This window comes from Salvelinus alpinus, chromosome 6 (assembly GCF_045679555.1).
Source record: "Salvelinus alpinus chromosome 6, SLU_Salpinus.1, whole genome shotgun sequence".
In the NCBI taxonomy this organism is placed as follows: Eukaryota; Metazoa; Chordata; class Actinopteri; order Salmoniformes; family Salmonidae; genus Salvelinus; species Salvelinus alpinus.
In genome coordinates, this window is record NC_092091.1 from 35,323,176 (window position 1) to 35,338,891 (window position 15,716).

The following is a 15,716-nucleotide window of genomic DNA, read 5'->3' on the forward strand; positions in this document are numbered from 1 at the left end:
CTGAGTGGTTCCCTTCCTCTCTGGCAACTGAGTTAGGAAGGACACCTGTATCTTTGTAGTGACTGGGTGTATTGATACACCATCCAAAGTGTAATTAATAACAGCACCATGCTCAAAGGGATAGGAAGGACACAATGTCTGCTTTTTGTGTTGTGCCATTGGAAAACCTCCCTGGTCTTTGTGGTTGAATCTGTGTTTGATATTCACTGCCCGACTGAGGGACCTTAAAGATAATTATATTTGTGGGGTACAGAGATGAGGTAGTCATTCAATAATAAATGTTAAACACTATTATTGCACACACAGTGAGTCCACGCAACTTATTGTGTGACTTTTTAAGCACAGTTTTACTCCTGAATTTATTAAGGCTTGCAATAGACTCGAGACATTGAGACATTTCATCTTTTCATTTTTAATTAGTTTGTAAACATTTCTAAAAACATAATTCCACCTTGACATTATGGGGTATTATTGTGTGTAGGCCAGTTTTTCTTCAATTTAATAAATGTTAAATTCAGGCTGTAATAAATCGAATCACACCCAGCTATATTATAAGAACTGTTCATACATCTGAGCTACAGCTTCAGGTATTATGGCAGTATGTTTGGAGACATAGAACTGTGCCTCATAATTATCACATCTCGACAAAACGCATTCACATTATTGTGTGTTCAAATCCCTTTCCTTCATAGAAATATTACCTGAAAATATTATCAATCATGCATAACTACATTTATACAGGTATGCAAAGTTATGGTTAATACTTAGTTCAGCACAAAATACAATCATATACAGTACCAGTCAAAAGTCTGACCACAACAACTCATTCAAGGGTTTTTCTTTATTTGTACCTTTTTCTAGATTGTAGAATAATACTGAAGACATCAAAACAATGAAATAACACATATGGAATCATGTAGTAAACAAAGAAGTGTTAAACAAATCAAAATATTTGAGATTCTTCAAAGTAGCCACCCTTTGCCTTGATGACAGATTTGCACACTTGGCATTCAAATCAACCAGCTTCACCTGGAATGCTTTTCCAACAGTCTTGAAGGAGTTCCCACATATACTGAGCACATGTTGGCTGCTTTTCCTTCACTCTGCGGTCCAACTCATCCCAACACATCTCAATTGGGTTGAGATCGGGTGATTGTGGAGGCCAGGTCATCTGATGTAGCACTCCATCACTCTCCTTCTTAGTCAAAAAGCGTAAAATAGCCCTTACACAGCCTGGGGGTGTGTTGGCTCATTGTCCTGTTGAAAAACAAATGATTGTCCCACTAAGCGCAAACCAGATAGGATGGCATATTGCTGCAGAATGCTGTGGTAGTCATGCTGGTTAAGTGTGCCTTGAATTCTAAATAAATCACAGACAGTGTCACCAGCAAAGCACCCCCACACCATCACACCTCCTCCTCCATGCTTCACGGTGGGACCCACACCCGGAGATCATCCGTTCACCTACTCTGCGTCTCACAAAGACACGGCAGTTGGAACCAAAAATCTCAAATTTGGACTCATCAGACCAAAGGACAGATTTCCACCGGTCTAATGTCTATTACTCGTGTTTCTTGGACCAAGCAAATCTCTTCTTATTATTGGTGTCCTTTAGTAATGGTTTCTTTGCAGCAATTCGACCATGAAAGCCTAATTCACGCAATCCCCTCCGAACAGTTGATTTTGAGATGTGTCTGTTACTTGAACTCTGTGAAGCATTTATTGGGGCTGCAATTTTTGAGGCTGGTAACTTTAATGAACTTATCCTCTGCAGCAGGCAGTCCTCCTGAGAGCCAGTTTCATCACAGCACTTGATGGTTTTTGAGACTGCACTTGAAGAAACTTTCACAGTTCTTGACATTTTCCGGATTGACTGACCATGTCTTAAAGTAATGATGGACTGTCATTTCTCTTCGCTTATTTGAGCTGTTCTTGCCATAATATGGACTTGGTCTTTTACCAAAACGGCTATCTTCTGTATACCAACCCTACCTTGTCACAACACAACTGACTGGCTGAAATGCATTAAGAAGGAAATAAATTCCACAATTAACTTTTAACAAGGCACAACTGTTAATTGAAATGCATTCCAGGTGACTACCTCATGAAGCTGGTTGAGAGAATGCCAAGAGTGTGCAAAGCTGTCATCAAGGCAAAGGGTAGTAATTGAAGAATCTCAAATATAAAATATATTTTAATTTGTTTAACACTTTTTTGGTTACTACATGATTCTATATTTGTTATTTCATAGTTTTGATGTCTTCACTATTATTCTACAATGTAGAAAAGAGTAAAAATAAAGAAAAACCCCTGGAATAGGTAGGTGTGTCCAAACTTTTGACTGGTACTGTAAATTTTACTAATGGGCAATTCCATGCCAGCAGGAGCAGAAAATATTTATGGTATCTCAGATTGTTCAGGCAATTCTCACATTGAAACTTCATTGGGAGGAAGTATGATTGACATGCTTTTTACATTAGTATCACAATCTATTTTATAGAAAATTATGATGACAATCATGGACGGTAGATAGCCTAGCGGTTAAAGAGGCCAGCCAGAAATCGGAGGGTTGCAAGTTCAAATCCCGGATCTGGTGGGAAGTGAGCTGGCAACCCAAGGGTTGCTGGTATGAAATCCTAGATGCCAGTGCCTGACGTTGTGCCCTTGAGCAAGGACCTTAACCCCCCCACAACAACTCCCCGGGCACCCAGTGTGGCAGCACCACTCCAAAAACCTGTATATGTATGTGTCATTCAGAGAGGTTGAGTTAAGAGAGGAAGTCAAATTGTGATTGGACCTTGTGTGCAATTGATTATTAAAAGTTAGTTTCATCATCATGATGAAAGTGGCCATTTTAGGCCCTTTTTAGACCTATACATGCCTCCTGTGGTACCTTATGATCCGTGAACCGTAGATGATACAAACAACATCTTGTTGTCATTATAGTCATTATAGTGTGCTCTCAGTGGTGTCATGCACCCATTAATTTAGAGGGGGTATGAAGTATATTAGGATGGAATGGGGGTGGTATGCCCCCTTCTGGAAGTTGGAGAATTTTGCATTGTTCAAACACCTGAAACAGCTTTTCCTGCAATCTAAACCCAAAATCATTATCCCTAATTCTATATACAAAAATATGTATATTTTTCTGCATAGGTAATCTTAGTTAAGATAGTTAAACAAGCTACTCTAACTTGATTGATAGTCTGAAATGGCTTGGTAGCTAGTGATGAGGTTGGAAGATTGGGAACCTATCTAGCTGGCTAGCTAAAGTCAACTTCATAAAATTGATTGGTGGCTAGTATTACAGAGAAACAATCCATACATGTTTTATTTATTCATCAAGAAGGAATCAAAAGGCTACACAGCTTGACCAAATAAATTTACAAACTTACTTCCGGCAGCTAAAATACATTACTGGCAGCTAAAATCAAATCAAATGCTGTGAACGTCACTATACGCTGTGTGTGTTCTCTTTCACCACCGACGATACTGCACACACTAAAGTAGCCTTGTCCAGTCAGTGTGCCAGGGGGCATGTGCCTGTGTGCCCCATGTGGGCATGACGCCACTGTCTGCTCTAACATGTGGACTATGTCTAGATTCTGAAATACACATTTTCACATGAATTTATTCAACATTAAAAATATTAATATGAATATCTCAAACCAGCCCTTTTAGATTGTGTTCATTTTAAGACATATTGCTTGGAACAATAAAAAAAAGTTAAATAAAATAGTAAAATAAATAAAATAGTAAAATTAAATAAAAAAGTTCTGGGAAACTGTAAAGTCCATGGAGAATAAGAACACCTCCTCCCAGCTGATCACTGCACTGAGGCTAGGAAACACTGTCACCACCGATAGATCCAATATAATTGAGAATTTCAATAAGCATTTTTCTACGGCTGGCCATGCTTTCCACCTGGCTACCCCTACCCCGATCAACAGCCCACCACCCCCCACAGCAACTCGCCCAAGCCTCCCCCATTTCTCCTTCACCCAAATCCAGATAGCTGATGTTCTGAAAGAGCGGCAAAATCTGGACCCCTACAAATCAGCCAGGCTAGACAATCTGGACCCTCTCTTTCTAAAATTATCTGCCGAAATTTTGCAACCCCTATTACTAGCCTGTTCAACCTCTCTTTCGTATCGTCTGAGATTCCCATAGTTTGGAAAGCAGCCGCGGTCATCCCCGTCTTCAAAGGGGGAGACACTCTAGACGCAAACTGCTACAGACCTATATCTATCCTACCCTGCCTTTCTAAGGTCTTCGAAAAGCCAAGTTAACCAACCGATTACCGACCATTTTGAATCCCATTGTACCTTCTCCGCTATGCAATCTGGTTTCAGAGCTGGTCATGGGTGCACCTCAGCCACGCTCAAGGTCCTAAACGATATCATAACCGCCATCGATAAGAGACATTACTGTGCAGCCGTATTCATCGACCTGGCTAAGGCTTTCGACTCTGTCAATCACAACATTCTTATTGGCAGACTCAACAGCCTTGGTTTCTCAAATGATTCCCTCGCCTGGTTCACCAACTACTTCTCTGATAGAGTTCAGTGTGTCAAATCGGAAGGCCTGTTGTCCGGACCTCTGGCAGTCTCTATGGGGGTGCCACAGGGTTCAATTCTCGGGACGAATCTCTTCTCTGTATACATCAATGATGTCGCTCTTGCTGCTGGTGATTCTTTGATCCACCTCTACGCAGACGACACCATTCTGTATACCTCTGGCCTTTCTTTGGACACTTTGTTAACTAACCTCCAGACGAGCTTCAATGCCATACAACTCTCCTTCCATGGCCTCCAACTGCTCTTAAATGCAAGTAAAACTAAATGCATGCTCTTCAACCGATCGCTGCCCGTACCTGCCCGCCCGTCCAGCATCACTACTCTGGATGGTTCTGACTTAGAATATGTGTACAACTACAAATACCTAGGTGTCTGGTTAGACTGTAAACTCTCCTTCCAGACTCACATTAAGCATCTCCAATCCAAAATTAAATCTAGAATCGGCTTCCTATTTCGCAACAAAGCATCCTTCATTCATGCTGCCAAACATACCCTCGTAAAACTGACCATCCTACCGATCCCCGACTTCGGCAATGTCATTTACAAAATAGCCTCCAACACTCTACTCAACAAATTGGATGCAGTCTATCACAGTGCCATCCGTTTTGTCTCCAAAGCCCCATATACTACCCACCACTGCGACCTGTACGCTCTTGTTGGCTGGCCCTCGCTTCATACTTGTCGCCAAACCCACTGGCTCCAGGTCATCTACAAGTCTCTGTTAGGTAAAGCCCCGCCTTATCTCAGCTCACTGGTCACCATAGCAGCACCCACCGGTAGCACGCGCTCCAGCAGGTATATCTCACTGGTCACCCCCAAAGCCAATTCTTCCTTTGACCGCCTCTCCTTCCAGTTCTCTGCTGCCAATGACTGGAACGAGCTGCAAAAATCACTAAAGCTGGAGACTCTTATCTCCCTCACAAGGTTTAAGCACTAGCTGTCAGAGCCGCTCACAGATCACTGCACCTGTACTTAGCCCATCTGTAATTAGCCCATCCAACTACCTCATCCCCATACTGTATTTATTTATTTATCGTGCTCCTTTGCACCCCAGTATCTCTACTTGCACATTCATCTTCAGCTCATTCTACCATTCCAGTGTTTAATTGCTATATTGTAATTACTTCGCCACCATGGCCTATTTATTGCCTTACCTCCCTTATCCTACTTCATTTGCACATGCTGTATATAGACTTTCTCTACTGTATTATTGATTGTATGTTTGTTTATTCCATGTGTAACTCTGTGTTGTTGTATGTGTCGAACTGCTTTGCATTTTCTTGACCAGGTCGCAGTTGCAAATAAGAACTTGTTCTCAACTAGCCTACCTGGTTAAATAAAGGTGAAATATATATATATATATTTTTTAAATAGTCTACAAGTACATACAATTTCCAGAGTGGGCTCTCTTCTAATTCTGAAGTTCTGACGATACATTTTATGAGCACCACCAACACAGTGAATGGTAAATGGTTTCAAAGGGAACTCGCTCTACTGGTGAGTTTCTGAACGTGCAATCCTAAAGGACGGCTGTGATTGGTTAAATGACCTATAATGTACATTTCTATGTATACAATGGGTCATTTAGTTGTAAGTACCAATGAGCTCACTCTGGAAATGTTATGTTTTTAAATAGTATATTGTTCCAAACAATACGTGTAAAAATAAGCTAAATCAAAAAGGTTGTTTTGATATATTCATATTAATATTTGTAATGTTTAATAAATTAATGCGAAAATGTTTATTTCAGAATCCAGACATATTCCACGTGTTATAGCACACTATAAGGAGTATATTGACTGTCACACCCTTATCTGTTTCACCTGTTCTTGTGATTGTCCCCCGCCCAGGTTTCGCTTATTTTCCCTGGTGTATTTATCCCTGTGTTTCCTGTCTCTCTGTGCCAGTTCATCTTGTATGTCTTTCAAAGTCAACCAGCGTGTTTTCCCATACTCCTGCTTCTATTCTATTTTTGCTAGTCCTCCCGGTTTTGACCCTTGCCTGTTTTCTGGACTCCGTACCAGCCTGCCTGACCATTCTGCCTGCCCTGACCTCGAGCCTGCCTGTCCCTCTGTACCTCCTGGACTCTGAACTGGTTTTTAGCTTTTGCCTGTCCACGACTATTCCCTTGCCTACCCCTTTTGGAGTGATTAATAAATATCAAAGACTCAAACCATCTGCCTCCCGTGTCTGCATCTGGGTCTCGCCTTGTGTCCTTATAATTGACACCAAGATGTTGTCTGTATCATATACGGTTCACGGATCATAAGATCTTACAGGAGGCATGTATAGGTCTAAAATGGCCCCTTTCATCAAGATTTTCTCAAAAATGGTTTGTGATACAAATGTAAAAAGCATTGTGGAATACGCTAATGCTTATGGTTTACTAATAGATGATTCCAAAGCAGTCATTACTTACCAGTCTATTACAAACCATTGGTTCCACCCTACGGTCTTCTGAAAACCCACCTGTAATAAAGAAATAAACATTTTCTTTATGTATTCATACACTAATATAACACAGTATCATAACTTGCATGATAAAAGTGATACAGAAATGTTCCCTCAATGGCAATGGTCAATGGCAGTGTTGGCTACTTAAGTAGCTTCAATAGGACATTTCCTAGATTCAATGGTTTATACTAAGAAAATATCGTCAATGTGTGCCACATCATTCAATCCTTCTGCCCTTATTTCCTTTTGCCACTAATCGTTTTGTTCTATATGTAATGTTCTTAGTACTATATCCTTCCTAAAGATTACACAAATCGTATCTCTCTCTGCAGCTACTAAATCAGGGCAGTGTACTCCCATTAAAGTAGTCCCTGGCCTCTTCATTTATAGCAGTATGAGTGCCTACAGACTCAGAATGTGTTCCAAATGGCACCCTATTCCCTATATAGTGCACTACTTTTGACCATAACCTATGGGCCCTGGCTAAGAGTAGTGCACTATATAGGGAATAGCATGCCATTTGTGATGCTGCCTCTGTAAACATGACTGTTTTGCTATGCCGTGCATTCTGGGAATTCTGGCGGCTTGGTTAAAATATTTGACCTTGTCAAGTAACATATAATCATTTTGCGGTTAACTTGCCTAGTCAATCTAATTTATTGAGTCAAACTGTGAAATCAGTTTACAAGGAATTTGCTGTGTGTGTTTTAAGCCAGAATGTAGATCAAGTTTCATATAGAGTAAATATAATTTGATTTATGTCATAATCATCGCTTATTCTAATATATTATAAATGCTTTGGCATTTGCATGTATTTCAGGTATAGTGTAATTGGGGTAAGTTACTCCCATACCTACCAACTGAAAGGTGTTATTAATGTGGGCCTAATTCATTATATCCTAGCAGTTGCTGTGGCAGATGCCCTTCAAAGTGAAAAAATATCAGTGTCCTTAAAGTAGGCTACTCCAGGAATCTGTTTCTAGAAAATCTGTGTCAATAAACAATGGTTAAGTTAACAGCAGGGCATTCAGAGACATGCTCCTCATATGATGCATATCAGATATTGGAATGTAATGGACACAGTGGAGCAGAGTGACATGTATAGGCCTACATGCAAATAGGACTTGATTTCTATGATATTCTATCATTAGTATTCAAGGAATGTAGGCTATTACATGACAGCAGAACAAAATAATGTTTTAGAATAGAACAGAACTTTAAAGTGGAACTGACAGCGTTTTCACTACTCTGCAGGTATGAAACAAACAGACAGTCATAATATTAGTCCAAGATATCAAATCCCCAGTTTATGCTACAAAATCAATTTCATAAGAGGTTTTAAAAATAGGTTCTATTTGACAAAAAAAATCATAATGTATAGTAAGACATTGTTGGCTGAATAAATGGATGCAGTTCAATGCATGATTAATATAAGTAGTCCAACAAAAATTGCTATCAGGTTGTAAATCACAGTTGGCCTGGTACATTGTTTGCTGCCTCCACCCATTCGGGACGCAATGTAACTAAGGCTGGGAATGTCAATACTGTAATGAAACAGGCAGGGAGCAGGTCTCGAACCCTCGACCTTCTAGCCCGAGGTCCGGCGCGCTATCGACTGTGCCGCAAAAGCATCCTCGTGCTGCAGAGTCGATTTCCGCGCTTATAAACCCAGGGTCGTTACACTACTCCCTCCTTTCAAAGAGCGCGTCCTCGCACTAGCTTGCGACTCTACGTCTTACAGGAACGCACTCACTGGCCAAGCACACACACTGTCGTGGATGCAAGGTCCGATCACTTCTGACACCAATGTAATGAAACAGCAGAGAGCAGGTCTTGAACCCTCGACCTTCTAGCCCGAGGTCCGGCGCGCTATCGACTGAAAAGCATGCTCGTGCGGCAAAGTCGATTTCCGTGCTTATAAACCCAGGGTCGTTACACTACAATCAAACTAGTAAGGGCAATGATCACAAGTCCGTCATAATGTGGCTAATAGCCTAGTGTATCTGTTTATTTAACAAGCTAAAAACAAATAGCCTAACGTTAGCTAACTAGCTAGCTAGCTGCTGAGAGGATGTCATGTCATTGGAGGAGTGGATGAGTGAGAGACTTATTCCCTCATATAGTTTCAGTGGCTACAGCTAGAGATACAGGTGTAATTTGGTTAGCTGGCAAGAAATTTGAATTGCTATGCTAGCTAGCTAGATATGCTGAACTTGAACGACTGTTATCCAGTTAGTATATCTCTTGCGTTCGTAAATTCACTCCGGCTATCTACTCTGATTTCAGAGCACTCTCGTCTTGAGTGTGCCAGAGCGCAGAATAACGGTTGAATTTATGAACGCTCAACACCCGCTGAATATGACCTGTGTCAGTAAACGTCAGCAAAAAAAGTAATTAAATTCCTCCCTGCAGCACAGTTAGTCACTAACGCTCTAGATAACATGTAAACGGTCTAACCAGCTCTGCTAGGGCGAGTAAAATGGTCAGAGTGAGGTGTTCTCTCATTTGTGTCTGGAAGTCGCCAGCAAGCTAACCACCTTTAGCCAGTTAGCTTGGGTGATTGACTGCCGTTGTGAGGAACACTCCGATCAACCCTACTCCTCGGGCCTGAGCATCCAGTGTCAATAGTGTGCAGTGTGCGCTCGGAAAGCGAAACGCTCTCAATTTACCAGCAGACAATCTGACAACGCTCTGAATTTACGAACACAGAGCCCACTCTAACACACTGGAGGCAATTTACGAGCACACCCTTAGTTGTCAATCAAATGTATTTGGTATCGATCAAATGGGCATGCAGGCAAATTCCCATTCAGTTGTCAAAACGTGGGTTGGGATAAGCATGCCTTGGCAGGCAAGCTGCAGAAACACACTATTCCCGATTGTTTATAAGTGCAATTTTGACGGCCAACTGGCTGAAAAAGTTTCAGAGGGTTCATCTAATGTTCCCTCGTTAGAGTTTAGCTCATCTCACTCTTGTTAGTATTAGTTGTTGATCTTGTTGTTGTTGATGTGCATAACTGAGGGAGAGCGAGCCTACCTTTTCATGGTTGTTTGATCAATACGTTTCCAAATGTGAGAAGACTCCAGTGCTACATATTTCAAATCAAATCAAATGTATTTATATAGCCCTTCTTACATCAGCCGATATCTCAAAGTGCTGTACAGAAACCCAGCCTAAAACCCCAAACAGCAAGCAATGCAGGTGTAGAAGCACCTGCATTGCAGAAATTTGCAGAAATCCATTCTGGTTCATGGTGGCTTTTTTTGGCGAATGCATTCTAATGAACTAAAGGTACGCTGTTGCAACTGTCTGTAAACAAACACAGTCCAGTTCAAAGTTAAATATGGCAGGCCAGTATGGCAAATGGGATATTTGCATAAAGGCCTACTGTAGCTCTGATTGGCTATGGCTCACTGGTCTGGGTAGCCTCTGGTACTGGACAAGACAGGTGTTTTTATTAAGTTTTATTTACTGCATTGTCTATTAATTGTCCAAATGCACGGCCGCTTTCCCAATCTATATTGCTATAGAATTTTCACAAATGCCTTTACTTCATTCCCAAACATTTGATGAATTTATGGAAATGTGAAAATGGCTACATTCCCATTGAGTAGGCTACAGAAACAAGAACGAATGTATTGAGTGAAAGAAAGCTAAAAACTTTTGGAATGGTGCTCAACTACTGTAGCGGGCGGCAGGTAGCCTAGTGGTTAGAGCGTTGGGCCAGTAACCGAAGAATTGATGGATTAAATCCCCGAATTGACTAGGTAAAAATCTGTCGTTCTGCCCCTGAACAAGGCAGTTAACCCACTGTTCCCCGGTAGGCCGTCATTGTAAATAAGAATGTAAGAATTTGTTGTTAATAAAGGTTAAATTAAAAAAACTTTTTTTTTAAAACTACAATACAGTCAGGACTTAAACAATGGAGTGCATACATTTGTGAATGGCAGTCAAATACATCAGATACTGTCCATTAAAAATGTCGAGCCCAGTGTCTTGCGTTAAATCATCTCTATGCCAGTATGGTGCCAGTGTGTCCCCGCTATGTTCCCTGCGCAATAAAACCAAGAGCTACCACGAACCTATCAACATGACAACACCCGATACGTCAATATACTAATTAATTTCCTATAGACGTGTGTATAGAAGCATGAGACCTACCTTCCCAATGCAGAAAACAATAACAATTGGAACGTTTGTCATTACACTTGACATTACGTTTTTCGTCCTCCATCCGCTACACTGTCGCCATTTTGCTTAAAATTCTGCAGGTTAAACTATAATCTGAGAGGTATTTTCGCAGCGGAGATATATTTTTTTTATGTCAGTTGAATAGCACAGCGCATGGGACTTCTCTCTCGTTGATACTGCAAAATGCCATGAACATGTCATAGAATCTGTATTTTATTCCACTCCTGCTCAATTTAATTATGGCAATGATCTCAACAAAACGAACCTTCCCCTATTCAAAATATGGATCATCCCAGACCCAGATCACTGTAGAAAAATCGTTGGGTTAAATTGAGTTTGGAAGATGGTCAAACTGTGGGGTGTAGTAGAGTGACACAGTTAACCAACACACACCGTCAAATATTATCATAACACAGTAGAACATTACATTGTAGCCTGACACTATCAAATGTTACATATTACTGTACATAGATTTCACTCAACATTGCATTGGACAGGTAGCCTCTTACAAACCATCCTGATCTCGCGAGTTTACATTCTATTTGGACAGAATGTAAGCCTACGTTCTATTGTGGGCACGAACTATCTTGATCTCGCGGTGGTTCGTACAAGGCTATTGGACAGGTGGGAGTGGGGGGAAAGGACATAATAGCGAAGGTACATAAAGACATTACGTAATCGTTTGAGCACTACCCACAAGAGGTTTTTATTGCAGCTGTCTTGTGGTTAGAATTGGGATCGTGCACACTGATGGAGATTTCCAGTCTTTTCGGTGAACCACATCATTTGGCTCCGTTCACGTAAAATAACCGCATCATTTGCAGGAGTGTAAAGTACTGTAATCACTTTACAGTAATACTTAAGTATTTTTGGGGGATATATGTACTTTACTTAACTATTTATATTTTTGACAACTTTTACTTTTACTTCACTACATTCCTAAAGAAAATAATATACTTTTTACTCAATACATTTTACTCAATACATCCCTGACACCCAAAAGTATTTGTTACATTTTGAATGCTTAGCAGGACAGGACAATTGTCAAATTCGCACACACAAATTCGCACACATCACAGGTCATCCCTACTGCCTCTGATCAGGAGGACTCACTAAACACACATGCTTCGTTTGTAAAATATGTCTAGTGTTGAAGTGTGCCCCTGGCTATCAGTACATAAATAAAAACAAGAAAATGGTTTGCTTAATATACTTAAGTATATTTTAGCAATTATATTTACTTTTGATACTTGAGTATATTTAAAACCAAATACTTTTAGACTTTTACTCAAGTAGTATTTTATGGGGTGGCTTTCACTTTTACTTGAGTGATTTTCTATTAAGGTATCTTTACTTTTACTCAAGTAGTATTTTACTGGGTGACTCACTTTTACTTGAGTGATTTTCTATTAAGGTATCTTTACTTTTACTCAAGTACATGTATGACAATTGAGTACTTTTCCCGCCATTGATCATTTGGCCCCAAATCGACCTACAATTGCAAATGTCCAATGTAATGCCAAAAAAGTAAGCTACCATTATGTCAGAATGTGATATTCAAATAAATGTTTACTTGGCCAAATTATTAGATCGTACTGCTAAAATGAGCGTGGACCAGAATGACATGCTCTCCCTACTATTAATATTTTTCTGCACTGAGGATTCACCATCTTCAGATAATGATTTTGTAACTTATTTATAAAAAAGCAGCAGTAGCAGTATGCATATCCGGGAGCCAAATGAACGGCTCTTTCATCGATGCGATTTGGTTGCCAACGTTCACCAAACACGACCCATCACTAATCATGTACAGTATAATGAGCTAATGCTAATACAAAAAAAGTAGCAACCATTCTCCTTAACCACAAATTGAAATATTTTTTCTTTGTAGTTTATTATACCCTACAGTTTCTTTGTGCATTACTTTACATGTGGCTGAACTGTGCTGAAATCAATTACATTATATTACTGTATGTCAGGAATGGATACCTGTACAAGTCTATTCCATCCTTATTCAAAGACACACTTGATAAATAACTGGTCTCTCACTCACTTTATCATTGTTGAACTCATCACTCCTAAGAACTGATAACCCTGTGGGGGATTGCTGTTAGAACTCCACAAATGTCTAATAATACCACTCACATATCATGTATCATATGTCCAGACTCTGTTTGTGACTAAATAAATCAGGAAAACACATAGTAACATGTACTTTATACAGTCATTGGTAACAAGGCTACTGTACATTTTCAAAGTAGTGTATTTGTGAGTTGCCACAACTTCATTACAGTTGCATAAAATATTCAGCAGGGTCTGCAATTTAGCAGGCTATTTCTCGACAAAGCACAGGTAGGCCTACTGTAGTCTATCTTGACCAATCTATCAAGTTCAAGAGGAAAAGCGAAAAGACAGGAAGGATAGCTGCCAGCCAGCAAAGCATTATAGTGTATAACATCCTCTTCTACAGGTCTAAGGCAGATGATATGTAGCCAACAGTACAGTATATCGTTATATCCCCTGATTGTGACTATGCTGTCAAGGTCGGCTGTTGGACAGAATAGGAATTACAGTAAATTTGCCTAATGAGCTGGTCATTCTAGAAACTAAGTGAATTTTAGAATGTTCCATATTAAATATTTTACTGATGAAAATATGCTACTATTGTATTTTTAATGCCTCGCTGCTCTCACACAAGTAAACCAGTCAGCTTTAACCCTAATTTAAATTTTATAATGATGATAACACACGGATTATACATTATTGATGTGATTACATTATTTGCCCAAACAGATGGCCCCAACCATCCATCGCGTTATCGTTGCTGTTGCTATGTTTAAGTAAACAGCATATTGAATGTTTCTACAATTACATTTTTAAATATTTTCCAAACCTCTTGTGTCTGAAAGGGAGTGTGTTTTCAACAGGCTAATTACTCTGAACTAATGATGCACATTCTTTAACAGCAATATTATTATAATACTCTGCCCCCAAATGATATTGGGGGCAGAGTTGCAGAGTGGATGTGTATACTGTTACTGTTCTATTGTTCAAGTTAAGTGTGGCAAGCTACAAATGAGAGTCATAATATACTGTTTTACTACATAATGTAAAGCATGCACTCTAAAATGTATTGGTTTAAAACAACCCAATTTGGGTTTTTTGGTAATCCAGTGCTGGGTAAATATTGAACAGAACACACGCTGGTGTACGTTGACCCAGCCCGTTGGGTTGCGTGAATAACCCAACATGTTGGGTTGTTTGGATCACCCAAATATGAGTTAATTTAACCATCAGTTGGGTTTGCATGTAGGTTATATACAGTGGGTGTTGCCTATGAGGGGCATGGCTTTGAGTGAATAATTTGCATGCTATATATTTTGATGTTTGATAGTTACATATCCCAACATTGGGATTTGGTATAGGCTCTATCAAAATTGTCAGCAGTCAGCCTCACCATTTTTATAATAATACAACCCAACTGATGAACCAGAATTACATTTACTCTCACAGGTAGCAAAAAAATAACTATCTGAAAGCCACGCCCCTACTAAGCCACGCCTCTAGTCTTCTGAGCTGACCTGCTGGGTCATATCGCAATAACCCAGGATCAATAAACCAGCAACCAGCATCAATAACCCAGCAATTTTTAAAGAGAACAACCCAACTAAGTGACCCAAGGCCTGCAAAACAGTAGTTGGATCAACAAAACAACACAGAAGTTTTTATAATGTGTATAACACAACTTCCAATTGGCACCTGTATCCATATGGTTCATCCATCCATATGGTTCATCCATATGGATTGCTACTATTTTGACTCAAATGTTTCTATTTCTTATCATGTAATCTGGATCATTTTCATTTCCTGTTAAACTGTGTATCTTTAGTGTCTTGTTTACTCCATCATGAGACCTCATTTATATTTAATCAGAAGATAAATCCCAATATCAGGGACAAGCTGGCAATAAATGGTTTCATTTTAAAGACCTTGGTTGAATTTCTTCCAAATTATATTGCTGACAGAGCCTCAATTACATTTAAACTAAACCTTCTGGATAATAGCCTCAGCCATGAGCAATTATAGCAGTAATACCTAGGAAATTGCTTGTTTTATCCCCTTCTCCTCCTCCTTCTCTCAGGTCAGACTTGATTTAGCCAATCCCTGTTCTTCGTTCTAATCTAATCTAATCTGATAATACTAGTAATTTAAATGTATATCAAGGATTGGCTAACAGTGCCTTGGCAACAATACTTTGCAGCGACGAATCAGGGATTTGTTCTTCAGTAGTAATTATGTTTTTATCCCTAAAAGTTTGATGGCTGTCCTGTCTCACTACCAATGTGAATCTAACACTGGATCTTACATGTCCCATTTAAAACTAATTTAACTAACATATGATGAAAGCAAGGTCATTCTTAAATCACACTACTGTATACCTTGTGACTGACTATAAGGTGACCTTTTACACAAAAATACATAAAAAATATATA

General features: G+C 39.7%; 1 protein-coding gene across 2 annotated transcripts in view; it reads right to left on the bottom strand.

Moving 5' to 3' along the window:
• LOC139578623 (zinc finger protein 644-like) overlaps positions 1 to 11,470 on the bottom strand; it is a 46,271-nt gene extending 34,801 nt beyond the window's left edge. Inside the window, exons 1-2 of one of the 2 annotated variants that reach the window (XM_071406469.1) lie at positions 11,194 to 11,470; positions 6,997 to 7,046 (exon numbers count right to left, since the gene is read on the bottom strand). The gene's annotated coding sequence lies outside the window, so the exon portion shown is untranslated. Of the gene's footprint in view, positions 1 to 6,996; positions 7,047 to 10,068; positions 10,324 to 11,193 lie in introns of those variants that run through there. The other variant, XM_071406470.1, reaches the window with a different exon arrangement.
• Between the last annotated feature and the right edge of the window lie 4,246 nt (positions 11,471 to 15,716).